This window comes from Scyliorhinus torazame, chromosome 2, assembly GCF_047496885.1.
Source record: "Scyliorhinus torazame isolate Kashiwa2021f chromosome 2, sScyTor2.1, whole genome shotgun sequence".
Classification (NCBI taxonomy): Eukaryota; Metazoa; Chordata; class Chondrichthyes; order Carcharhiniformes; family Scyliorhinidae; genus Scyliorhinus; species Scyliorhinus torazame.
In genome coordinates, this window is record NC_092708.1 from 392,984,270 (window position 1) to 393,011,396 (window position 27,127).

A 27,127-nucleotide genomic window follows, 5' to 3' on the forward strand; every position below is an offset into this window, starting at 1 on the left:
CGATGGTAGACTGGGAGCAAAGACTTTATGGTGAAACAGTTGAGGAACAGTGGAGAACCTTCCAAGCAATTTTTCACAGTGCTCAGCAAAGGTTTATACCAACAAAAAGGAAGGACGGTAGAAAGAGGGAAAATCGACCGTGGATATCTAAGGAAATAAGGGAGAGTATCAAATTGAAGGAAAAAGCATACAAAGTGGCAAAGATTAGTGGGAGACTAGAGGACTGGGAAATCTTTAGGGGGCAACAGAAAGCTACTAAAAAAGCTATAAAGAAGAGTAAGATAGATTATGAGAATAAACTTGCTCAGAATATAAAAAGATAGTAAAAGTTTCTACAAATATATAAAACAAAAAAGAGTGGCTAAGGTAAATATTGATCCTTTAGAGGATGAGAAGGGAGATTTAATAATGGGAGATGAGGAAATGGCTGAGGAACTGAACAGGTTTTTTTGGGTCGGTCTTCACAGTGGAAGACACAAATAACATGCCAGTGACTGATAGAAATGAGGCTATGACAGGTGAGGACCTTGAGAGGATTGTTATCACTAAGGCGATAGTGATGGGCAAGCTAATGGGGCTAAAGGTAGACAAGTCTCCTGGCCCTGATGGAATGCATCCCAGAGTGCTAAAAGAGATGGCTAGGGAAATTGCAAATGCACTAGTGATAATTTACCAAAGTTCACTCGACTCTGGGGTGGTCCTGGCAGATTGGAAATTAGCAAACCTGACACCACTGTTTAAAAAAGGAGGTAGGCAGAAAGCGGGTAATTATAGGCCAGTGAGCTTGACTTCGGTAGTAGGGAAGATGCTGGAATCTATCATCAAGGAAGAAATAGCGAGGCATCTGGATGGAAATTGTCCCATTGGGCAGACGCAGCATGGGTTCATAAAGGGCAGGTCGTGCCTAACTAATTTAGTGGAATTTTTTGAGGACATTACCAGTGCGGTAGATAACGGGGAGCCAATGAATGTGGTATATCTGGATTTCCAGAATGCCTTTGACAAGGTGCCACACAAAAGGTTGCTGCATAAACTAAAGATGCATGGCATTAAGGGTAAAGTAGTAGCATGGATAGAGGATTGGTTAATTAACAGAAAGCAAAGAGTGGGGATTAATGGGTGTGTCTCTGGTTGGCAATCAGTAGCTAGTGGTGTCCCTCAGGGATCAGTGTTGGGCCCACAATTGTTCACAATTTACATCGATGATTTGGAGTTGGGGACCAAGGGCAATATGCCCAAGTTTGCAGACGACACTAAGATGAGTGGTAAAGCAAAAAGTGCAGAGGATACTGGAAGTCTGCAGAGGGATTTGGATAGGCTAAGTGAATGGGCTAGGGTCTGGCAGATGGAATACAATGTTGACAAATGTGAGGTTATCCATTTTGGTAGGAATAACAGCAAAAGGGATTATTATTTAAATGATAAAATATTAAAACATGCTGCTGTGCAGAGAGACCTGGGCATGCTAGTGCATTAGTCGCAAAAAGTTGGTTTACAGGTGCAACAGGTGATTAAGAAGGTGAATGGAATTTTGTCCTTCATTGCCAGAGGGATGGAGTTTAAGACTAGGGAGGTTATGCTGCAATTGTATAAGGTATTAGTGAGGCCACACCTGGAGTATTGTGTTCAGTTTTGGTCTCCTTACCTGAGAAAGGATGTACTGGCGCTGTAGGGTGTGCAGAGGAGATTTACTAGGTTAATCCCAGAGCTGAAGGGGTTGGATTACGAGGAGAGATTGAGTAGACTGGGACTGTACTCGTTGGAATTTAGAAGGATGAGGGGGGATCTTATAGAAACATATAAAATTATGAAGGGAATAGATAGGATAGATGCGGGCAGGTTGTTTCCACTGGCGAGTGAAGCAGAACTCGGGGGCATAGCCTCAAAATAAGGGGAAGTAGATTTAGGACTGAGTTTAGGAGGAACTTCTTCACCCAAAGGGTTGTGAATCTATGGAATTCCTTGTCCAGTGAAGCAGTAGAGGCTCCTTCATTAAATATTTTTAAGGTAAAGATAGATAGTTTTTTGAAGAATAAAGGGATTAAGAGTTATGGTGTTCGGGCCGGAAAGTGGAGCTGAGTCCACAAAAGATCAGCCATGATCTCATTGAATGGTGGAGCAGGCTCAAGGGGCCAGATGGCCTACTCCTGCTCCTAGTTCTATGTTCTTATGTTCAACCTCCATCGTTCCAGTGAGAACAAACCAGGTTTATTCAACCTCTCCTCATAGCTAATGCCCTCCATACCAGGCAACATCCTGGTAAATCTCTTCTGCACCCTCTCTAAAGTCTTCACATCCTTCTGGTAGTGTGGCAACCAGAATTGAACACTATACTCCAATTGTGGCCTAACTAAGGTTCTGTACAGCTGCAACATGACTTGCCAATTTTTATACTCAATGCCCTAGCCAATGAAGGCATGCATGCCGTATGCCTTCTTTACTACCTTCTCCACCTGTGTTGCCCCTTTCAGTGACCTGTGGACCTGTACACCAAGATCTCTCTGACTGTCAATACTCTTGAAGGTTCTACCATTCACTGTATATTCCCTACCTGCATTAGACCTTCCAAAATGCATTACCTGACATTTGTCCGGATTAAACTCCATCTGCCATCTCGCCGCCAAAAAGTCTCCAAACGATCTTAATCCTTCTGAATCCTCTGACACTCCTCATCGCTATCCGCAATTCCACCAACCTTTGTGTCAGCCACAAACTTACTTATCAGACCAGTTACATTTTCTTCCAAATCATTTTTAGATACTACGAACAGCAAAGGTCCCAGCACTGATCCCTGCGGAACACCACTAGTCACAGCCCTCCAATCAGAAAAGCATCCTTCCATTGCTACTCTCTGCCTTCTATTACCTAGCCAGTTCTGTATCCATCTTGCCAGCTCACCTCTGATCCCGTGTGACTTCACCTTTTGTACCAGTCTGCCATGAGGGACCTTGTCAAAGGCCTTACTGAAGTCCATACAGACAACATCCACTGCCCTACTTGCATCAATCATCTTTGTGACCTCCTCGAAAAACTCTATCAAGTTAGTGAGACACAACCTCCCCTTCACAAAACCGTGCTGCCTCTTGCTAATACAACCACTTGCTTCCAAATGGGAGTAGATCCTGTCTCGAAGAATTCGCTCCAGTAATTTCCCTACCACTGACGTAAGGCTCACCGGCCTGTAGTTCCCTGGATTATCCTTGCTACCCTTCTTAAACACAGAAACAACATTGGCTATTCTCCAGTCCTCCGGCACATCACCTGAAGACAGTGAGGATCCAAAGAAGCTCTCCTCCGTGAATTCACATCAAAAGCGTGTACACATAGCGTGCTTGACATCAAGTGTATGTGCAGGGTGCACTGATCTGCTCATTGCTGCTGCTTATGGTTGGAAGACTGCACACAGCCTCATTTCATTGTCATTTTAAAGGTGATAGTGGCCGTCATTCTCTATTTAAACGCCAGTAGCAGCCATTGGGCGCTTCTCCGGCGATCTGGACCACCGCGGGAACACCGTGACCGATCGCTCCGTGACCCTCCCGACACTCGCCCATGATCCACCTATGGGTCATGACCCACACTTTAAAAAACCCTTATCTAAACGGCCTTCTAATCTCGTTATTGGAAGAGACGCATATCAACGTGTCCTTTTGAATATTGTCTACTGCTGTCTCAAGGCAGATTTCTACCTGTTGCTGGACATCTCGCGTCCTGTTACATTTTGTTAAATTCATTTACTGCTATTGCTAGGCAGAGTGATGATATAAGACAAGTTGAAAAGGCTGTTCAAAACCATGCATGAATCCTTGGCTTCATTAATAGAGGTAAGATATACAAAAGCAATGAATGCTAAACCTTTAAAAAGCATTAGCTAGGCTCCAGTTGGGACATTGTTCGGCACCGAGAGGGCAGTCAGAGAGAAGGTGAAACAATAATAGATGCAAACATTATCAAAACACAGAATACATTCACAAGATAGTGGGCGGGATTCTCCGTTGTCCGACGCCGATATCGCAATCAGCGATCAGGCGGAGAATCCCTTCCGATGCCCAAATTAGGGCGGCGCGGTGTGATGCCAGTTTTTGAGTCAACGCCCCTTCCTAAATGGAGTCATCGCGTCGCACGCCACACGCTGTCGAAACGGCGATGGCACGTCATCGGATGGCCCTCTCGCGATGCTCCGCCCCGATGGACCGAGTTCCTGACTGCGCGGTTGACGTGTGGTCTGAGGGTCGGGAACCCGGCGTGGCGGCTGCGGACTGTGTTCAGGAGCCGCCACACTCGGCCGGGACCTGTGCCGCTGGCTGTGGGAGCTTCTGCGAGGGCTGAGGGGATCGATGGGGTGTGGTCAGGGGGTTGGCGTGTGGTGTTGTATCTGGCAGGTTGGGTCCACGCACGGCCAGCGCCATGTTGTACGGCACGACCGCTGCAGGTTGTCGCCGTGCGCGTGCGTGGCCAGGGACCCGGCTATTCTCCGTCCGTTTTTGCTGCGGGAGCCGGGAGCTTCACCCGCTGCTAGCCCCTCACCAGTCCCAAAATCAGTGAGGGTTCGGTGCCGATTTTGGCATCGTAAAACTCCCGCAAATTCGCCATTTGAGCCGGCACTTAGTTGCTGAAACGGAGAACCGAGCCCAGTGACTTTTAAATCACTGCCATCCTTAGGCACAGTTAAGCTGGGCAAAACTAATATAAACTAGGTGAAAGTTTTAAACAGGCTGAAAGATCTCAATAGCAATGAAACCTCAGGGAAATTTCTAAAGGATCGATGGAGATTTGTGTGATTACACAATATAGTCAGTAAGTAAATATAATGCCTAACTATCTTTCTCAGATTGTTGGAAAAAGTGTCATCCTAATTGGATTTAATTAATAAGCCCTGCTACATATGTGACTAGACTTCCAAGATATTGGCTGAGGCCGTTCAGGTCAAACCTTGGATCTGGACATGAGCTCAGCTGGAATAGAACACAGCGAGTATTTGGTGGAGAAATTTTGTCAGATTGGGGAGGTGGGCAAGTATTGAGTGGCGTTTCTCAATACTGTTGGAACCACTACTGTTCTAGATTAACATCAAAGATTTGGGTCAAAAACCCTTAGGCAAATTACACAAATTTGCAGTCTTAATAGACCCAATGCACATTGGGGATGAAAGTGGTCTTGGATGAAAGTGAAAAATGGAAGATAACACACCTGCACATTTTACAGCCTACCCAATTTTCTTTTCCTTTTCACTTCTGTAGAGGGGAATGGGAGCAGGAGATGGAGCAGTCTCAAACATAGTGCCTGTCATTGACAACTGATGAACTTACTCCCAATTCACAACAAAGACTACAGTGTCTGAAGTTATTAGAACTTTCATCACTTCCTCTGGCAATTCCCCTGAGAGGAAGTTGTAGAAAATAGCACTGTAAAACACACAGATGATAAAACACTCAGAAGTGAGCCAGTTGCACAACTTTAGAATTGACGAAACTTCAGAATTTCAGCCAGCAGCTGAGCAGTGGGAGCGTGCGCCATTAATTAGACAGTTAAACAGGGGCAGCACGGTAGCATAGTGGTTAGCACAATTGCTTCACTGCTCCAGGGTCCCAGGTTCGATTCCGGCTTGGGTCACTGTCTGTGCGGAGTCTGCACGTTCTCCCCGTGTTTGCGTGGGTTTCCTCCGGGTACTCCGGTTTCCTCCCACAGTCCAAACATGTGCAGGTTAGGTGGATTGGCCATGCTAAATTGCCGTTAGTGTCCAAAATTGCCCTTAGTGTTGGATGGGGTTACTGGTTTATGTGGATAGGGTGGAGGTGTGGGGTGCTCTTTGCAGGAGCAGGTGCGGATTCGATGGGCTGAATGGCCTCCTTCGGCACTGTAAATTCTATGATTATGTGATTTGCAAGGAAGAGGCCGGTGGGTGGAAACCATTCTCTGTGAGCAGCACCATCACCTTTTGTCAGTGATGGCTGTAGCTCAGTAGGTAGCATTCGTACCTCTAACTCAGAAGCTCATGGGTCTGAGATCTCACTCCAAAGATTTGGGAACAAAGATCTAGGCTGAGTCTTGTGCAATATTGAAGGAGTTCTGCACTGTAGGAGCAGCTGTCATTCAGATGAGGTCTCATCTGCCCTTTCACTGTTTTGAAGAAGAGCAGTGTTCCTCTGAGCCAATATTTACCCCTGAACCAACATCACTACAAAACTGATTACTGACCATTATCACTTTTCTGTTTGTGGAAGTATGCTATGTGCAATTGGCTGCTGTGTTTCCTACATTATCACAGTGACTACACTCCAAAAAAGTATTTCATTAACTGTAAAGCACTTTGGAACACCTGAGCTTGTGAAATGAATGATCAACATACAAACCTTCTATTCTTTCAGTCCGTTGCGTGCTCTGGTTTTTCCCCCATGCTCCTGATTGAAGTTCTGTGGTTCTGTCGTAATATAAATTAAAATGACTAAATGCTCCTTGGACATAATAAGTGTTGAATAAGTTCCTCATTTCCTCATGGACCCAGCTTGGGAATGAATGTTTTATTTGGGCAGATGAGGTTTCGGGCTTATTTTATGAAGATTTGGACCAAGATGTGCTGTCCTTTTAAGAAAGTTGTCACGTTCCGGAGTGTGGGCTCCATTAATTAGCAAGACGTGCCTGATTTTCATCGCATGACAACTAGGGAAGGAGACTTTTGTTTTTTGCCCATTTTCCCTTGCATTCTTTGTAGAATGCTTTTTATTTTGACAACTCACACTGAGGTCAGAATTTAATGAATCTTTAATGAATCTGATTGGCTGAGAGGCAGGGGTGGTGGTGATAGAACAGGAGTGGGATGCACTGGAATGGAAGCCGTGTATAATAATTTGTTTTTCCACCCGATAGTCCAAGTAGGCCACTTCATTTGCTTGAAAAACACATTTTTCCCTCTTCAGATGTACCCCAGCTCTCAAGAATCTCCGCGAAATCTCTTCTAGGTTCACTCCAGTTCTGAAGTCCCCCTGACCAGGATGACACCCAAGTACACCGCCATTTTGGATAACCCTTGGAGTATGTTCTCCATGATCGATTGGAATATGGCACACGCTGATGAGACACCCATACAGGTCCTTGTGCATGTTGATTGTAACATACTTCCGGAAAAGCTCGTCTGATTCAAGTTGAAATTAAATGAAATGAATGAAAATGAAATGAAATGAAATGAAAATCGCTTATTGTCACAAGTAGACTTCAAATGAAGTTACTGTGAAAAGCCCCTAGTCGCCACATTCCGGCGCCTGTTCGGGGAGGCTGGTACGGGAATTGAACCGTACTGCTGGCCTGCGTTGGTCTGCTTTCAAAGCCAGCGATTTAGCCCTGTGCTAAACAGCCCCTAAGTTGAAGATAGGCATGGCCCACATCCAACTTAGTGAACGTCTGGCCACCTGCTAACTTGGCGCACAGGTCTTTGACCCGAGGCATGGGATGTCTATTGGGAAACTGATTGACCGTTAGCTTATCATCTCCAGAAGCGGAGCAATTCGTCCAGCTTAAGGACAAGACAACAGGCACAGCCCACTCTGCGAAGTGTACATGCCTTATTTTGTCTAAATTCAGTCTCCACCTAATAATAATAATAATCTTTATTTATGTCACAAGTAGGTTTACATTAACATTGCAATGAAGCTACTGTGAAAAGCCCCTAGTCGTCACACTGTTCAGGTATATTGAGGGAGAATTCAGAATGTCCAATTCACCTGACAAGCACATCTTTCAGGGCTTGTGGGAAGAAACCGGAGCACCCGGAGGAAACCCACGCAGACACGGGGAGAACGTGCAGACTCCGAACAGACAGTGACACAAGCTAGGAATTGAACCCGGGTCCCTGGTGCTGTGAAGCAACAGTGCTAATCACTGTGTTACCATGCTGCTCTTTTCCAATAGGGCATATGGAATCAATCTCGTTCTAAGATATATAGGCGTAGCATCGGGTTCAACATAAATCTTGCCTTTGGCTCCTTGTATTTTGCAAAGTCCTTCCAGGAAGACCTCAGGGTATTTACTGATGATGTCATACAGTCCTCCCATGGCAGTCTTAATATCTCCAACTAGTTCAACCTAATCTACTGGATCCAATCTCCCCATTAGGCTTGGTCCTTGCCCTGCACAATGATGAGTGGGAGTCAGGCTGATTGCTGCCTGTAAGTCCCTGCTTGCATTATCGGGCCCTTTATTTGTAATAGCTCCCTCTTGTAGGTGGCTAGTCTGGCCTCCACGCCTTCTAAGCTCAAGAGTTGAATACGAGATCAGAGGTGATCATACATCTGCTCAATGGAGCTGGAACCTTTAGGCCATCCCACGTGGAGATATGTTATCACCTTTTGCAAGACTGTCTTTGGTTATTTCTTCCTTTATTTTGGCACAAACCATAGTGTTTACCCAATCTGTAGGTTCTTCTATGTGTTTAATTACATCTAAAGCTGTTATCCTCTCTAGCTTTGCCTTCAATTTGTCTTTCAATGGAGATGGTACGCGTCTCGGTGCTTGTCTTACTGGCTCAGCATTCTCCTTTTATTGGATTTTATACGTGTAGGGGAAAGTGCCAAAGCCTTGAAATATCTTAGGAAATTCCTTCAATATGGAATCTACTGATGCATGTTGTCTAGTTGCAGTGCTGTCTGCACTGTAAACCCGCTTAACCAGCTGAAGTTCCTCACAGGCTTCCACTCCTAGCAGAGATTCGCGTTCCGCCTCTACAATGGAAAATTTTACACTGTGAGCTCTGTTTTTCATATTTACATTGTGCTTGCATGCTCTTAGCATCATTATTTAAATTCTGTTGTAGTCTCAGTAGTACTGCTTTGTTTAATACTTACGGTTTAATTCTCAGCTCTTTTAAATCTGACAAACTGATAAGGTTGGCCCTCACTCCTGTGTCAAGTTTGAAGTTTATTAATGTATCATTAATTATTAATGAAACTGTCCATTTATATTTTGGAATATTTGCATTTAATTCACTACTTCTGCAAATCATCATGAAAGCGTTGTCATTTTGCATTACTTCACTATCCTTGTCCTCACTGGAAATCATTTTGACGAAGAACGTGTCTTCGAGGCAAACTGTGTTTATTAATTTTGTTTCTTCTGCTATTTTCCTGGTAAAACATTGCGTAGCAAAATGATTTTTGCTGTTAGATTTGGAGCATATCTTTCCAAATGGTGGATATTGTCAAGGCAAATGTTGTTTGCCCCATCGCTGGACTGAAATGGAGAATCCGGCCGGCCGCTCAAAATGGCCGCCCGCGCTGAGACCACGTTTTTTACTCGTGTGCGTCACTACACTAATGGCACGGCTGCCTCTCCTATCTTTGCATTAAAAATGTCTGAGATTCAAAGTACTAATCTGCTGTGCTGCAGGTATGACTGTCCACCAACACAACTTACTCCCACCTCCCTGATACACAGAGTACCACCTGCTGGTCGGAGGTTGTGTACATTATTATATACAAGATTGCTTATACATATCATCACAGTATATACCGTCTAAAAGAGTTGCCAAGGTTTCAAAATAATAATCTTTATTGTCACAAGTAGGCTTACATTAACACTGCAATGAGGTTACTGTGAAAAGCCCCTAGTCGCCACATTCCGGCGCCTGTTCGGGTACACAGAGGGAGAATTCAGAATGTCCAATTCACCTAACAGCACGTCTTTCGGGACTTGTGGGAGGAAACCGGAGCACCCGGAGGAAACGCCTCCCAAACCTGTGAACTCTACTAAAAAGACAGCAGGCATATGGAACACCATCGCCTCTAAGTTCCCCTTCAAGCCAAACACCATCCTGACTTGGAACTATATGGCCATTCCCTCAGGTCACTGGGTCGAAATTCTCAAACTCTCTCCAACAGCGTTGTGGATGTCCCCATACCGCAGACATGTAGCAGTGCCAGCACCTGCCTTTCTGTTAGGAGAAAGGTGTGAAGGCCGACAGGTTTAGGGAGGGAATTCCAGAGTTGGCCACAGATAACAGAGCAAATACACTTGGAGATGCTTGAGAGGCCCAATTAAGGGGAGCACATTGGAAGATTGTAGGGCTGGAGGAAATGTCATAGCTAATGAGGGGCGAGGCCACGAATGGATTTGAACGGAAATGAGTTGTCACTGGACTGTAAGCCAAGGCAGGTCAACCACAGGCACAATTTTAACTCTGCTCGGCAGAGCCATTTACAATTCCCCTTCTCACTGCCACCTGAAAGTTCCTTTGCCCACATTAGCACATGGAGACTCCCACATTACAGAATGTCATGTTTCACTCGCTGGGTGTTTTCCTGTTGTAGCTAGTTCACACACTGCTACTTGTGCTTCCTGCACGTCACCAGTCAACTCTCTGATGCCTTTGAGTAATCGTCCTGACAGAATGGCTCTGAAGACAGGAGGATCTACGTTTGTGAATGGGACTTCCACGGTAAGTGTTCAGTCATCCACGATAGCTGTAGTCTGAAGCAAACTCTGCCAGAACAGAAGCATTTTAAATTGACGATGTTCAGACTTGAGCTGGCATTTCATAACAGAGCAAATTTACAGGCCAGCGAGCATAGGTAAGAAAATCTCAGGTTTACCCAGTGACTGGCTTGCAACTATAAAAACTTGTCTCCTGTCTTTGTTCTTCCACGTGTGAGCTTTGCGTATTTTTAAAACACACAGTATATTATTTTGTTTCAAAAATTGTATTGAATTCGCAGTTCCTGTTGACAGAAGCTAAAGCTCCACCATAGAAACACTAACATAAAACACCCCAGTACACTGGAAAGGATTTTAAACTGTTCTCATACAGCACAGGTGCAAATATATTCTATTTTAATTTTAATTTTCACTGATTATGGTGCAAACTGGGACAGTTGCCTGATCCCCAAGCTTTGGAGTTCCCTCCCTACACCTTTCCTATTTTCTAACTTCCCTCCTCTTCCACCAAGTTTCCAAGTACCCGTCCTAATATCTCGTTCTTTGACCCTGGTTACCTTCCTGTGAAGTTTCTGGCTGTGCTAAAGATGCTATGTAAGTGCACATTGGTGTTGCTGTTTATTCTCTGCTTGAAAGTGACTCCAGTATCTTCCTTATTACATTTCTGTTCTTTAAATGTCCTCCTTTCTTCCTGAGTTAAGTGTCCTGTGGGTGCTGCCTACCTTCACTGCCTCCTTTATCGCTGGTGGGCAAACCTAAACAGTGAGTAAGACAAGTCCTGGGGAAAAGCTAAAGCTGCTACTGCTTAGGAGTCAAGGGTGGCTTGCTTCCACGCTAGAAATGAATTCCGAGGAGGCCAATGCTTGACCCACGCTCTCCGTCACAGGTGGGGCAGATGGTGGGGGGTGGGGGGGGGGGGAGTGGGAAGGGGAGGGGGGGCAGATTGACAAGCGCTCCTCGCGCTGTTGTTACTTTCCTTCAGCTTGCTCTCGCCGGTGAAACGCGAGGTGTCGAGATCCTTCCCGGATCCTACTTCCTCCACTTCGGGCGGTTCTTGGGCCAGGCATTCCCAGGTGTTGGTGAAGATGGTCCACTTTATCAAGGAGACTTTGAGAGTGTCCTTGACGCGTATCCTCTGCCTTCCTGGGACTCGCTTGCTTTGTTGAAGCTCCGAGTAGAGAGCGTTTGTTTCTGGAGTCTTGTGTCAAACATGTGGGCGATATGGCTGCACCCGGCAGAGCTGACCGAGCGTGGGCAATGCTGGGGATGCCGACCTGAGTGAGAACGCTGACACTCATGCACCTGTGCTGCCAATGGATTGGCAGGGTCTTTCGGAGACATCATTGGTGGTGGGGCTGGTTTAGCACAGTGGGCTAAACCGCTGACTTGGCGACCACAGGCTTTGCACAGTGACTTCATTGAAGCCTACTTGTGACAAGCGATTATTATTGTAATTTCTCCAGGGTTTTGAGGTGCCTGCTGTACGGGCGGGATTCTGCGAAAACCGGCGGGGCGGGCAACTCCAGAGTGAAGGAGTGGCGTGAACCACTCCGTGTCGGCCCCCCCCCCCCCCCCCCCCGAAGGTGCGGAATCCCCCTAGGCCGGCCCCGGAGTGGTTTGCGCCGGCCGTCGCGGAAGGGGCTTGGTGCCACGTCAACCGGCGCCAAAGGGCCTCCGCCGGATGGCGCGAGTTGGCGCATGCGCGGGAGCGCCAGCGTGTGCTGCCGTCATCCCAGCGCATGCGCAGGGTAGGTTCATCGCCGCGCGGCCATCGCGGACTGTTACAGCGGCCAAAGCGGAGGAATAGAGTGCCCCCATGCCACAGGCCCGCCCGCGGATCGGTGGGCCCCGATTGCGGACCAGGCCACTGTGGGGGCACCTCACGGGGCTAGATCCCCCTGCGCCACCCTGAAGGCCGCCGGCGGAGCCAGGTCCTGTCGATAAGTACCTGTTGTAATTTACACCGGCGGGACCAGCCGAAAACGGGTGGCCATTCGGCCCATCGCGGGTCGGAGAATCGCCAGGGGGGGCGCTGCCAACGGCTCCCGACCGGCGCGCCGCAATTCTCGACCCCGCCAAATCCCTGGTGCCGGAGAATTCGGCAGCCGGCGGGGGCGGGATTAACGCCACCCCCTGGCGATTCTCCGACCCGGTGGGGGGGTTGGAGAATTCTGCCCCAAATCTCTTTTTTTTAAAATAATTTTTATTGAAGGTTTTCATAAAATATAAATAACAAAATGAGAAAGAAAAAAGAACCCAACAGGGTTAAGTACAAAACACAATCTAAAAAAGCAACCCCCCAAACCCCTGTACATAAATAATAAATTAACATTAACACCCCGACTTAACACAACAGGTGTATACACCCCCTCAGACCCTCCAGTGTAAATAACAGAAACAAAAATAAAGTAAACCCCCCCCCTCCCGAACTGCTGCTGCCATTGACCAATGTCTATCGTTCTGCCAGAAAGTCTAAGAACGGTTGCCACCGCCTAAAGAACCCTTGTACCGGCCCTCTCAAGGTGAATTTCACCCTCTCCAATTTAATGAACCCTGCCATATCGCTGATCCAGGATTCCACACTTGGAGGCCTCGTATCTTTCCACTGAAGGAGAATCCTTCGCCGGGCTACCAGGGACGCAAAGGCCAGAATTCCGGCCTCTTTCGCCTCCTGCACTCCCGGCTCCTCTGCCACCCCAAATATTGCGAGCCCCCAGCCCAGTCTGACCCTGGATCCTACCACCCTCGACACCGTCCTCGCTACGCCCTTCCAAAATTCCTCCAGCGCTGGGCATGCCCAGAACATATGGGTGTGATTTGCTGGGCTCCCTGAGCACCTAACACACCTGTCCTCACCCCCAAAGAACCGGCTCATCCTTGTCCTGGTCATGGGTGCCCTGTGCAGCACCTTAAACTGTATGAGGCTGAGCCTCGCGCACGAAAAGGAAGAATTCACCCTCCCGAGGGCATCTGCCCACGTCCCCTCTTCGATCTCCTCCCCTAACTCCTCCCACTTAGCATTCAACTCCACCACCGAGGCCTCCTCCTCCTCCTGCATCACCTGGTAAGTTTCCGAGATCTTCCCCATTCCCACCCATCCCCCCCGAGAGCACCCTGTCCTGTACTGTGTGTGGCAGTAGCCGCGGGAATTCCATCGTCTGGCAAACGCCCTTACCTGTAAGTATCTGAAGGTGTTCCCCGGGGGGAGCCCGTACTTCTCCTCCAGCTTACCCAAGCTCGCGAACTTCCCGTCCACAAACAGGTCCCCCAACTTTCGTATCCCTGCCCTGTGCCACCCCGAAAACCCTCCACCTGTTCTTCCTGGGGCGAACCGGTGGTTCCCCGTAATGGGGTCCACGCCGAGGCCCCAACATCCCCCCCTATGCCGCCTCCACTGCCCCCAAATTTTGAGGGCCGCCACCACCACCGGGCTCGTGGTATACCTCCTTGGAGGGAGCAGCAGCGGCGCCATTGCCAGCACCCCCAGACTCGTACCCACACAGGACGCCATCTCCAGCCTCTTCCATGCAGCCCCCTCCCCTTCCATCACCCACTTGCGCACCATTGTCGCATTGGCGGCACAGTAGTACCCACAGAGGTTGGGCAGCGCCAGCCCCCCCCCCCCCCCCCTATCTCTACTCCGCTCAAGGAACTATCTATCTTTATCTTAAAAACGTTTAAAGAAGGAGCCTCAACTGCTTCACTGGGCAAGACATTCCAGAGATTCACAACCCTTTGGGTGAAGAAGTTCCTCCTACACTCCATCCTAAATCTACCTCCCCTTATTTTGAGGCTATACCCCCTAGTTCTGCTTTCCCCGACCAGTGGAAACAACCTGGCCCGCATCTATCCTATCTATTCTATCAGCAAGTGAAGCAGTAGAGGCTCATTCATTAAATGTTTTTTAAGATAAAGGTAGATAGTTTTTTGAAGAATAAAGGGATTAAGTGTTATGGTGTTCGGGCCGGAAAGTGGAGCTGAGTCCACAAAAGATCAGCCATGATCTCATTGAATGGTGGAGCAGGCTCGAGGGCCAGATGGCCTACTCCTGCTCCTAGTTCTTATGTTCTTATATTCCCTTAATAATTTTATATGTCTCAATAAGATCCCCCCGCATCCTTCTAAACTCCAATGAGTACAGTCCCAGTCTACTCAACCTCTCGTCATAATCTAATCCCCTCAACTCTGGGATCAACCTAGTGAATCTCCTCTGCACTCCCTCCAGTGCCAATGTGTCCTTTTTCAGGTAAGGAGACCAAAACTGAACACAATACTCCAGATGTGGCCTCACCAACACCTGATACAATTGCAGCATAACCTCACTAGTCTTGAACTCCATCCCTCTAGCAATGAAAGACAAAACTCGATTAGCCTTCTTAATCACCTGTTGCACCTACACACCAACTTTTTGCGACTCGTGCACCAGCACACCCAGGTCCCTCTGCACAGCAGCATGTTTTAACATCTTACCGTTTAAATAATAATCCATTCTGCTGTTATTCCTCCCAAAATGGATAGCCTCACACTTGGCAACATTGAATTCCATCTGCCAGACCCTAGCCCATTCACCTAACCTATCCAAATCCTTCTGCAGACTTCCGGTATCCTCTGCACTTTTTGCTTGACCGCTCATCTTAGTGTCGTCTGCAAACTTTGACACATTGCACTTGGTCCCCAACTCCAAATCGTCTTTGTAAATTGTGAACAACTGCGGGCCCAACACTGATCCTTGAGGGACCCCACTAGTTACAGGTTGCCAACCAGAGAAACATCCATTTATCCCCACTCTGCTTTCTGTTAGTTAACCAATCCTCTACCCATGCTACAACTTTACCCTCAATGCCATGCATCTTTAGTTTATGCAGCAACCTTTTGTGTGGCACCTTGTCAAAAGCTTTCTGGAAATCCAGATATACCACATCCATTGGCTCCCCGTTATCTACTGCACTGGTAACGGCCTCAATAAATTCTACCAAATTAGTCAGACACGACCTACCCTTTGTGAACCCATGCTGCGTCTGCCCAATGGGACAATTTCCCTCCAGGTAACCCGCTATTTCCTCAACGATAGATTCCAGCATTTTCCCTACAACCGAAGTTAAGCTTACCGGCCTATAATTACCCGCTTTCTGTCGACCTCCTTTTTTAAACAGTAGTGTCACGTTTGCTACTTTCCAATCCTCTGGGACCACCCCGGAGTCCAGTGAATTTTGATAAATTATCACTAGTGCGTTTACAATTTCCCTAGCCATCTCTTTTAACACTCTGGGATGCATCCCATCAGGGCCAGGAGACTTGTCTACCTTTAGCCCCATTAGCTTGCCCAATACTGCCTCCTTAGTGATTACAATCATCTCAAGGTCCTCACCTATCATATCCTTATTTCCATCAGTCACTGGCATGTTATTTGTGTCCTCCACTGTGAAGACTGACCCAAAAAACCTGTTCAGCACCTCAGCCATTTCCCCGTCTCCTATTATTAAATCTCCCTTCTCATCTTCCAAAGGACCAATATTTACCTTAGCCACTCTTTTTTGTCTTATACATTTGTAGAAGCTTTTACTATCTGCTTTTATGTTCTGAGCCAGTTTACTTTCATAGTCTACCTTACTCTTCTTTATGGCCTTTTTAGTAGCTTTCTGTTGTCCCCTAAAGACTTCCCAGTCCTCTAGTCTCCCACTAATTTTTGCCACTTTGTATGTTTTTTTCCTTCAATTTGATACTCTCCCTCACCTCCTTAGATATCCACGGTCGATTTTTCCCCTTTCTACCATCTTTCTTTTTTGTCGGTATGAACCTTTTCTGAACACTGTGAAAGATAGCTCGGAAGGTTCTCCACTGTTCTTCAACTGCTTCACCATGAAGTCTTTGCTCCCAGTCTACCTTAACTAGTTCTTCTCTCATCCCATTGTAATCGCCTTTGTTTAAGCACAAAACACTAGTGTTTGATTTTACCTTGTCATCCTCCAACTGTATTTTAAATTCCACCATATTGTGGTCGCTCCTTCCAAGAGGATCCCGAACTATGAGATCATTAATCAATCCTGCCTCATTACACAGGACCAGATCTAGGACCGCTTGTTCCCTTGTAGGTTCCATTACATACTGTTCCAGGAAATTATCCCGGGCACATTCTATAAACTCCTCCTCAAGGCTGCCTTTACCAACCTGGTTAAACCAATCGATATGCAGATTAAAATCTCCCATGATAACCGCTGTACCATTTCTACATGCATCCGTTAATTCTTTGCTCATTGCCTGCCCTACCATCCTGTTACTATTTGGTGGCCTATAGACTACTCCTATCAGTGACCTTTTCGCCTTACTATTCCTGATTTCCACCTAAATTGATTCAACCTTGTCCTCCATGGCACCAATATCATCCCTTACTATTGCCCGGATGCCATCCTTAAACAACAAAGCTACACCACCGCCCTTACTGTCCATTCTATCCTTTCGTATAGTCTGATACCCTTGGATATTTAACTCCCAGTCGTGACCATCTTTTAACCATGTTTCAGTAATGGCCACGAAATCATAGTCATTCACGATGATTTGCGCCATCAACTCATTTACCTTATTTCGTATACTATGAGCATTCAGGTAAAGTACACTTATGCTGTTTTTTATGTCTTTGTTATGAATCCTAACACCTTGATCAGTAACCTTTCGCAATTTATTTTTCCTCTTACCCTTTCTCCTAATTTTCCTTGTCTTTGAACCCATATCTCTACATCATAACCTGTCACGTAACCTGCTGCCTTGATTTCCATTAACCATTATACTGTCCATAGCTTTACACTTCCCTTCCTCCCAACTTGCTAGTTTAAAGTCCTTGTGACCAACCTATTTATCCTATTCGCTAGAACACTGGTCCCAGAATGGCTCAGGTGAAGACCGTCCCAACGGTACAGGTCCCTCCTGCCCCAGTACCTGCCAATGCCCCATAAAATGGAATCCCTCTTTCCCGCACCACTCCTTTAGCCACGTGTTAACTTCTCTAATTTTCTCAACCCTATGCCAATTGGCACGTGGCTTGGGTAGTAATCCAGAGATTATAACCCTGGAGGACCTGTTCTTTAATTTAGTCCCTAGTGTTTGATAATCCCCAAACAGGTCCTCTTTCCTAGACTTACCTATGTTGTTAGTCCCAACGTGGACCACAACAACTGGATCCTCCCCCTCCCTCTCCAAAATCCTTTCAAGCCGATCAGAGATGTCCCTCACACTGGCACCGGGCAGGCAACATACCATGCGGGACTCTCGATCTGGCTTACAAAGGATGCCATCAATCCCCCTAATTATAGAATCCCCTACAACTACCACTTGTCTTTTTGCTCCCCCCTCTTGAATGGCTTCCTGTACTACGGTGCAGTGGTCAGTCAACGCATCCTCCCCACAGCCCTCTTCCTCATCCACACAGGGAGCAAGTACCTCATACCTGTTGGACAAGGTCAAGGGCTGAGGCTCCTCAACTCCTAAACTCAGGATCCCCCTACCTGCCTCCCTTGCAGTCACACCACTCTGTCCCTGACCACTGTCCGAATTAACAGAACTTATTCTACCAGGTGTGACTGCCTCCTGAAACAAAGCGTCCAGGTAATGTTCCCCCTCCCTGATGTGCCGCAGTGTGTGCAGCTCGGTCTCCAGCTCATCAATTCTGAGCCGAAGTTCCTCGAGCAGCCAACACTTGCTGCAGATGTGGTCACTGACATTCTCAATGGGATCAACCAGTTCCATCATCATATAGCAACAGCACATCACCTGTCCAGCCATATTCAACTAGTTAATTAATTTAAATATTTTTTTTAAAATTTTAAATTTTCTTTATAGAACCTCAAGGATAAACCCGAACACCAACAAAAACACAGCCACTCACCCGAACTCAGTCACTCACCTAAACTCAGATGCACTCTGTTCCAATCAGCACTCCGACTCAGTCACTCACCTAAACTCAGATGCACTCTGTTCCAATCAGCTTCCAATCAGCACTCCGTGTCTAAAGGCACTCCTGCCACACCTTTTGTGCACTCACCTCTCCCAGCACTGTCCCAGCTCTCTCCTCGCGCGCTTTTGAAATCTCCCGGCTCTCTCCTCCAGCGCTGTCTTCGCTGTCCCGGCTCTCTCTGCTCCCGCGCTGTTTTCGCTGTCCCAGCTCTCTCTGCTCCCGCGCTGTTTTCGCTGTCCCGGCTCTCTCCTCCCGCGCTTTTTAAATCTCCCGGCTCTCTCCTCCAGCGCTGTCTTCGCTGTCCCGGCTCTCTCTGCTCCCGCGCTGTTTTCGCTGTCCCGGCTCTCTCCTCCCGCGCTTTTTAAATCTCCCGGCTCTCTCCTCCGGCGCTTTTTTCGCTGTCCCAGCTCTCTCTGCTCCCGCCCTTGTTATCTAAGACTCCCTAAACTTCCCATACTTATCCTTCACTCCCTCAGGAACGTGACTTTCCTGAATCCTAATCAACTGTCGCTTGAAAGACACCCACATGTCTCATGTTGATTTACCCTCCAACAGCCACACCCAATCCAAATTCTTCAATTCCTGTCTAACGTTATCGTAATTTGCCTTTCCCCAGTTTAGCACCTTATCACGAGGGTTACCTTCATCCCTATCCAAAAGTACTCCAGAGCTTAATTTTATCTGGAATTGTGGTCACTACTCCCAAAGTGTTCCCCTACTGAAACCTCAACCACCTGTCCAGGCTCATTCCCCAATATCAGGTCCAGCACTGCCCCTTCCCAAATCGGACTATCTACATATTGCACCAAGAAGCTTTTCTGGATACACTTTACAAACTCTGCCCCATCCAAACCCCTAGCCCTAAGTCCCAGTAAATATAGGGGAAGTTAAAATCCCCTACCGTAACAACCCTGTTACTTTTGCACCTATCCAAAATCCCTCTACCTCTCTGCTCCTCTATCCCTCGCTGGCAGTTGGGGAGCCTGCAATAAATCCCCAACATTGTGATTGCCCCATTCCTGTTCGTGAGCTCTACCCAGATTGCCTCATTGTATGAGCCCTCCGAGGTGTCCTCCCACAGTACGACTATAATATTCTCCTTAACCAGTAATGTTACTCCCCCACTCCTTTTACATCCTCTTCTATCTCTCCTGAAGTCCAATGTTTGCTGCCAATCCTGCCCTTCCTTTAACCACGTTTCTATGATAGCCACAACATCATGGTTCCAAGTACGAATAAGTGCTCCAAGTTCATCTGCCTTAGCTGCTATACTTCTGGTTTTGAAACGAATACACTTCAAACCACTGCATTTGAGCAGACAAGGTGATGTTGTTCTCTTATTTTTGTTCTCTATTTCGTCTTCAATTATTACACCGTCTAAGCTAACGCTCTGGCTCCCACCCCCTCTGCCATACTAGTTTAAATCCTCCCGAGTGACTGTAGCAAACCTCCCAGCCAGGATATTGGTGCACCTCCAGTTTATATGCAACCCGTCCTCGTAAAGATCCCAAATAGCTATCCTCCTATTTCTAGCCTCACTGGCACGTGGCAAGGGGGTAATCCTGAGATTACAACCCTAGAGGTCCTGTTTTTTAGCTGACTGCCTAATTCCCTGAACTCCTTCTGCAGGACCTCATCGCTCTTCCTGTCTATGTCATTAGTACCGATGTGTGCTACGCCCTCTGGATATTCACCCTCCCCCTTCCGAATGTCCTGTGTTCGTTCAGAGACATCCTTGGCCCTGGCACCAGGGGGGCAATATACCATCCTGTAGTCTCTTCCACATCTACAGAAGCACTATCTGTGCCCCTTACGATAGAGTCCCCTTTAACTATCGCTCTCCTGCACTTTGCCCTCCCCTGCTGAGCAACAGAGCCAGTTGTGGTGCCACTGTTCTGGCTGCTGTTGTTATAAGAACATAAGAACTAGGAGCAGGAGTAGGCCATCTAGCCCCTTGGGCCTGCTCCACCATTCAGTGAGATCATGGCTGATCTTTTGTGGACTCAGCTCCACTTTCCGGTCCGAACACCATAACCCTTAACCCCTTTATTCTTCAAAAAACTATCTATCTTTATCTTAAAAACATTTAATGAAGGAGCCTCTACTGCTTCACTGGACAAGGAATTCCATAGATTCACAACCCTTTGGGTGTTTTCCCCTGATAGGCTATCCCCCCCAGCAGTATCCAAAATGGTATTTTTTTTTAGAATTTACAGTGCAGAGGAGGCCCATCGAGTCTGCACCTGCCCTTGGAAAGAGCATCCCACCCAAACTCACGCCTCCACCCTGTCCCAGTAACCCCACCTGACCTTTTTTTTTTGGACACTAAGGACAATTTATCATGGCCAATCCACCTAACCTGCACATCTTTGGACTGTGGGAGGAAACGGGAGCACCCGGAGGAAACCCACGCAGACACGGGGAGAACATTCAGACTCCGCACAGACAGTGACCCAAGCCGGGAATCGAACCTGGGACCCTGGAGCTGTGAAGAAACTGTGCAAACCACTGTGCTACCTTGTTAGAGAGGGGGAATAGCCACAGGGGATTCCTGCATTGACTGCCTGCCCTTTCTAGCGGTCACCCATCTGCCTGCGCCTTGGGTGTGACCACATCTCTATAACTCCTATCTATGACACTTTCCACTCCTCTGTGCATCCAACTGCTGCTCCAACCAAACCACATGGTCTGTGAGGAGTTACCATTAGTTACACTTACTGCAGACATAGTCAACCGGAACGCTGGAAGCGTCACGGATCTCCCACATCTCACAGTTAGAGCACTGCACCCCGCTGAGTGACATTAAAACACCAGTTAATTAATTTGAAATAAATACTTAAATTGTTATTAGATGAAGTTACAATTAACTATATGGACCCTGGCACTAGAATTTTACTGTTAAATTAAATGCTAAATACTAATCGCTGCCCTCAGGTTTCGTTACTCCTCTGTCGAATTAATTAATTAGTTTTAATTAGTTTTTTCAATGTTTTTGTTCAAATTTAACACATTCCCTGCCAGCCAATCAGGTCACAGCTTTACTGTGACATCACCTCTCAGTTTTGTCCCCCCCCACAAACTCCCCAAAACTCCCGGAGAGCCTGTAACGGAGTTCCTTGCCAGGCTCAGGAAATTGGCCGAGCCCCGTGAGTATGGGCCATCCCTGCAGGAGATGCTACAGGACCAGCTGGTATATGGGATAAACAGCATCGCGACACAGAGAAAACTGCTTGCCGAACCTGCCCTTGATCTTAAAAGAGCCATAGAACTGGCGCTGTCCCTGGAAAATGCCGAAAAAGGGGACCCAGCAACTTCAAAGTTCGATGGACTGCAGAGTGCTCAGTCTCGGACATCCCCCCATCAGAAAACTGGGCTCCCTGTAGACAGCAGCTTCGCGCCCCGCCCATCACCTGGTCACTACTCAGCTACGGCACGCAAGGACATGGACCAACGGCCCCCCAAATTCCTGGACTGTTCGAGAAGCTTCCCCAGAGAGCAACCACAAGAGTGCTGTACTTGCGGCTGAAGGATAGGCCCAAGGCAAGGCTGCCGGAATTATCAGTACGCGTACCACTCAGGCCGGAGGCCAAAGCTACCTCAGACCCGGGCCTTGCAAATCCACCAACCCGAATGGGACGAACTGATGCAGTTGAATAGCATCACCAAACTTGACCCGATCAGAATTAAACTTCAAGCCAACGGTCACCCCTTGGAAATGGAATGGGGACAGAGGCCGACGGCTCCATTCTGGGGGAACAGGCCGACAGATGCCTCCAAGCTGGCACCATGCCCATGTGGCTGCGGGACACCAGGGCCAGGTTGGCCACATCCACGGGGGAGCCCAGTCAGATGGCCTGACCTTCCCTAATTGCTGTGCACGCACCAGGTCTCAGTCTCTGGGTGGAGACTGGCTGAACAAAATCCAATTGGACTTTAGGCTGCAAACCGGGAGCCGATAGGAAGTCGTCGGGAAATATCCCAATATGAGCCATCTTGGTGGCTACAGTGATTGTGCGGTAAATGAAGCGGTTAAAAAGAACTACAGGTGCCAGGCTCTTGGCTCTAACTCCAGCCCCAGCAGTTAGAATGGCCGCTGGACCGGGAATTGCTTGAAATTTGAACCAGCAAAGTGTTGGTCCAGAAACAGCACCCCCAATGGGAATGCAAACCACATGTAATTCAGTCCGGACGTGAACAGTAATGGCGGGAATCTCCGTTAGTCCGACCCGCTGGCCCCAGACCACCCATCAGTTGTGTGGGCACGCTCCAGCACAACCAGTGCCTTCTTTTTAGCTGGGATAAGGGTGTGTGGCGGGTGTAATGTGTATACGCGGCTGCAGCTTCCCAGCCTCCTGAGTGACGATCACGGCCCAGCGAATCTGGGGCAGCACGGTAGCACAGTGGTTAGCACTGTGGCTTCACAGCGCCATGATCCCAGGTTCGATTCCCCGCTGGGTCACTGTCTGTGTGGAGTCTGCATGTTCTCCCCGTGTCTGCGTGGGTTTCCTCCGGGTGCTCCGGTTTCCTCCCACAGTCCAAAGATGTGCAGGTTAGGTGGATTGGCCATGATAAATTGCCCTTAGTGTCCAAAATTGCCCTTAGTGTTGGGTGGGGTTACTGGGTTATGGGGATAGGGTGGAAGAGAGGACTTAAGTGGGTCGGTGCAGACTCGATGGGCCGAATGGCCTCCTTCTGCACTGTATATTCTATGTACCGTTTTTCATTAATCAATGGTGTTCCACGCGCCACCAGTGCTCGCCCCTCAACGGTAGCCCAATCAGTCCAGGTGTGGCGCCAGTTTTTCTGTTGTGAAAGTCCACAAATTCTCCGTTGGCACCAATACTGTGGGCTGGATTCTCCAATTCTGAGGCTATTTCCAGAGGAAGTGTCCAGTTTTACACTGAGAAAGTTGGGGTGCCCCTGCACCAATGCTCCGCCCGGTGGGGGGCTAGGAGCCGCCCCACATGAAACTGCCGCCGTTCCCGACATAAACGGCTGGAGAATTGCCGGGTCCGGGACCGCGCATGCTCGCGGCGCCGACCTGCAGCAGTCACGCCATGGCGCCGGCCGTGCGCGGACCCGGCCGGCCAAATCGTGTCCCCCCCGGACCACCCCCCGGACCACCCCCCACCAGTCCTCCCAGCCCTCACCGATGGCCCCCCCCCCTGCCAGCAGCACCACTCCCGCCCGACTGTGGCAGCGCTAGACACAGTCCGCAGCCGCCACGCTGGGTTTACGCAAACTCAGCCCACACACGACCCGCGCAGTCGGGAACGCGACCCATCGGGGGGTGGAGCATCAGGGGAGGGCCTTCAGGTAACGTCCTGAGGCCATCCCAACGGCGTGCAATCCTCGATGACGCCGTTGTGGAGGAGGCGGAGCATCTAAAAACAGGCACCGCCCCTGATTCGGCCGTAAAAAGGGATTCTCCGCCCAATCACCGATCACGGAAATGGCGTTGCCAAGTGGCGAACCCTGCCCGATGTAGTTAATGGGAGGAGACAGGGGCTGAAGCAGTTTCTGGAGGTTCAGTTCAGTTCAGTGACCTGAGATGGGTTTTCCTTGAGTGAAGATAAATGATAGTAGTTAGGAATCAGTATTTCATTGTTTAATGGGCAATTTTAAGCTATTAAAGATATATTAAATTTGTGTTGTAATAAATTTTGTTTAAATACACCATATCCCTACTTTTGCGTGGAATCACTACTGGAGCAAAGTATGCATTCCACACAGTCTCACAAAATTAAAATAAAATATTGGGGTCTGTTCAGTATCCTAGCAACTATTGGGGTCTGGTCTGGGATTGTAATATGAAGATAGAGGCCGAAACTGGGCATCTGGAGTGCCTTTGCATAATGGGGCCGGTACAGTTTGAGGAATGGGCTGTGCCAGTGGTTCCAGCACTAAAACCTGACAAATTGGTCCGCCTTGACCGGGACCTCATGCCACATATCAAAGATCGCTACGCAAAGCTGGCTGGAGGCCACCTGTTTATCAAGTTGGATATGAGCCATGCACACCTCCAGCTAGAGCTCGATACGGTTTGTCAATCACCATCAACACCCATTAGAGGTTGTATGAATTATCCCGCCTGTCGTTTGGAGCATCATCAGTGCGTGCCATTTTTCAGGACGTAATAACAAAGCACAGGAACAGGTCCTTCAGCCCTCCAAACCTGTGCCGACCATGCTGCCCATCTGTCAAATGGAAAATATTACTCAAGAGCTCCCTAGGGTGGCAGTGTATCGAGGTGATGTGTTAATCACAGGAGCGATGGACAAAGAACACCTGGCAAACTTGGAGGAAGTCCTGCGATGATTCTCACACGCAGGCGCCCACCTCAAGCGGGAAAAGTGCGTGTTTCAGGGGGCAAGGTGACATACCTCGGATACTGTGTCGACAAAGATGGGCTGCACCCTCTCGAGGATAATGTGAAGGCCCATAACAGGGGCACCGTCCCCGCGTATAATTACGGAATTGGAGTTGTTCCTGGGCCTCCAATTATTATGGGAAATGTATTCCCAACCTGGCCACCTATCTGACACCCCTACATTGCTAAGTAAAACCAGGGATGGTGGTAGCAGACGCCACAGGACGAAGCATTCGCAAAAGTGAAGCAACAGCTGCTGTGGTCCAATATCTTGGTGCACTACGATCCCACATCACCACTGGTACTAGCACACAATTCCTCTCCCTACGGAGTAGGGGCAGTCCTCCCTCATCGTTAGGACGATGGCACCGAATGACCAATCACATATCTGTCATAAACTCGTGCACAAATCGAAAAAGAGGGTCTGGCCGTAATATTCGGAGTGAAGGAATTTCATCCATACAAAAACGGCTGACACTTTACGATAATCACAGACCACAAACACCTGTTGGGTCTTTTTTTCCAATTAAGGGGCAATTTAGCGTGGCCAATCCACCTACCCTGCACATCTTTGGGTTGTGTGGGTGAGACCAAGCAATGCTAACCACTGCGCTACCGTACTGCCCCCTGTTGGGTCTTTTTAAGGAGGACAAGACAATCCCACCCATCGCTTCGGCTCAGATTCAGAACCGGCCACTATTGTTGGCGACATACGAATACTCCTTCAAGCACTGCCCAGGAACGCACATAGCCAATGCTGCTTCGCCTACCGTCACCCATGAGCCTGGCCCCGCCAACACATCCCCCACACCAAGAATGGAGGAGGGCATTATGACTTTGAATTTTATGGACACCCTGACTGTGTCCGTCAGGCAGATACCAGACATGGACCCAGAAAATCCCAACCTTGGCAAAATGATGTCACATGCTTCTAAGCGACAGATTCCAGGGGCACCCTATGGAGGACCTGAAGCCTTTCCTATATATTGGGCAGCACGGTAGCATTGTGGATAGCACAATTGCTTCACAGCTCCAGGGTCCCAGGTTCGATTCCGGCTTGGGTCACTGTCTGTGCGGAGTCTGCACGTCCTCCCCGTGTCTGCGTGGGTTTCCTCCGGGTGCTCCGGTTTCCTCCCACAGTCCAAAGATGTGCAGGTTAGGTGAATTGGCCAATGATAAATTGCCCTTAATGTCCAAAATTGCCCTTGGTGTTGGGTGGAGGTGTTGAGTTTGGGTAGGGTGCTCTTTCCAGGAGCCGGTGCAGACTCAAAGGGCCGAATGGCCTCCTGCTGCACTGTAAATTCAATGATAATCTATGATTAATCTAGGACAAAGGTTCGGCACAACATTGTGGGCCGAAGGGCCTGTTCTGTGCTGTATGTTCTATGTTCTATATGTTCTATCTTAACGTCAGGAATTCAGCCTGAAAGATGGTACCACCCTATGGGGTGCCCAAGTAATTGTCCCTCACCCTAGCCAGCGCCAAATCTTAAAGGAGCTCCACAATGGTCACCCAGGAATCTCCAAGATGAAGATTTCTTTTCCCAATTAGGGGGGCAATTTAGCGTGGCCAATCCCCCTATAATAATAATAATCTTTATTAGTGTCACAAGTAGGCTTGCATTAACACTGCAATGAAGTTACTGTGAAAATCCCCGAGTCGCCACATTCCGGCGCCTGTTCGGGTACACTGAGGGAGAATTCAGAATGTCAAAATTTCCGAACAGCACATCTGTCCTGGTCCACCCACGTCGACGCTACCACCAAAAAAGCACAACAGCGCCTATACTTCCTCAGGAAACTAAGGAAATTCGGCATGTCCACATTAACCCTTGACAAATCCCAAATTTCTTTACCCGTCAGCCTGGCCTCAATAAAAGTCGAGATGGATTTGCAGGTACAGCATTAGTTATTTTATTTGGCTTGCAAGCCTGATTCATCTCAGAGGCATAAGACACATCCAGTCTCCTACACCCCGGAAAGCGAATGAACAAAGAGACAAAGGGACCTCTGCAAATCAATTCAAATGGTATCAAGTTTCACATACACGATTCCCATAGGTCATCCTATACCCCTCCTGACCTGGCCAGACATTCTGATTGGCTCACTTCCAATCCCTTCCTCTGGCCCCTATTACCCAGCATCCTTTTCTCCTCCTTTGGTGGACACACCTCCTCCTTGCTTTGCCATGCGGTCTGAAATCCTTTGTCTGTGAACTCACCAGGATGAGACTGGCCTATCTCTACATTACAGTAACTAATATCTCTAAAGTAACTATTTTATATCACATTCGTCACCCTTACCAACTTTTACAGACGCACCATAGAAAGCATCCTATCGGGCTGCATCACAGCCTGGTATGGCAACTGCTCGGCCCAGGACCGCAA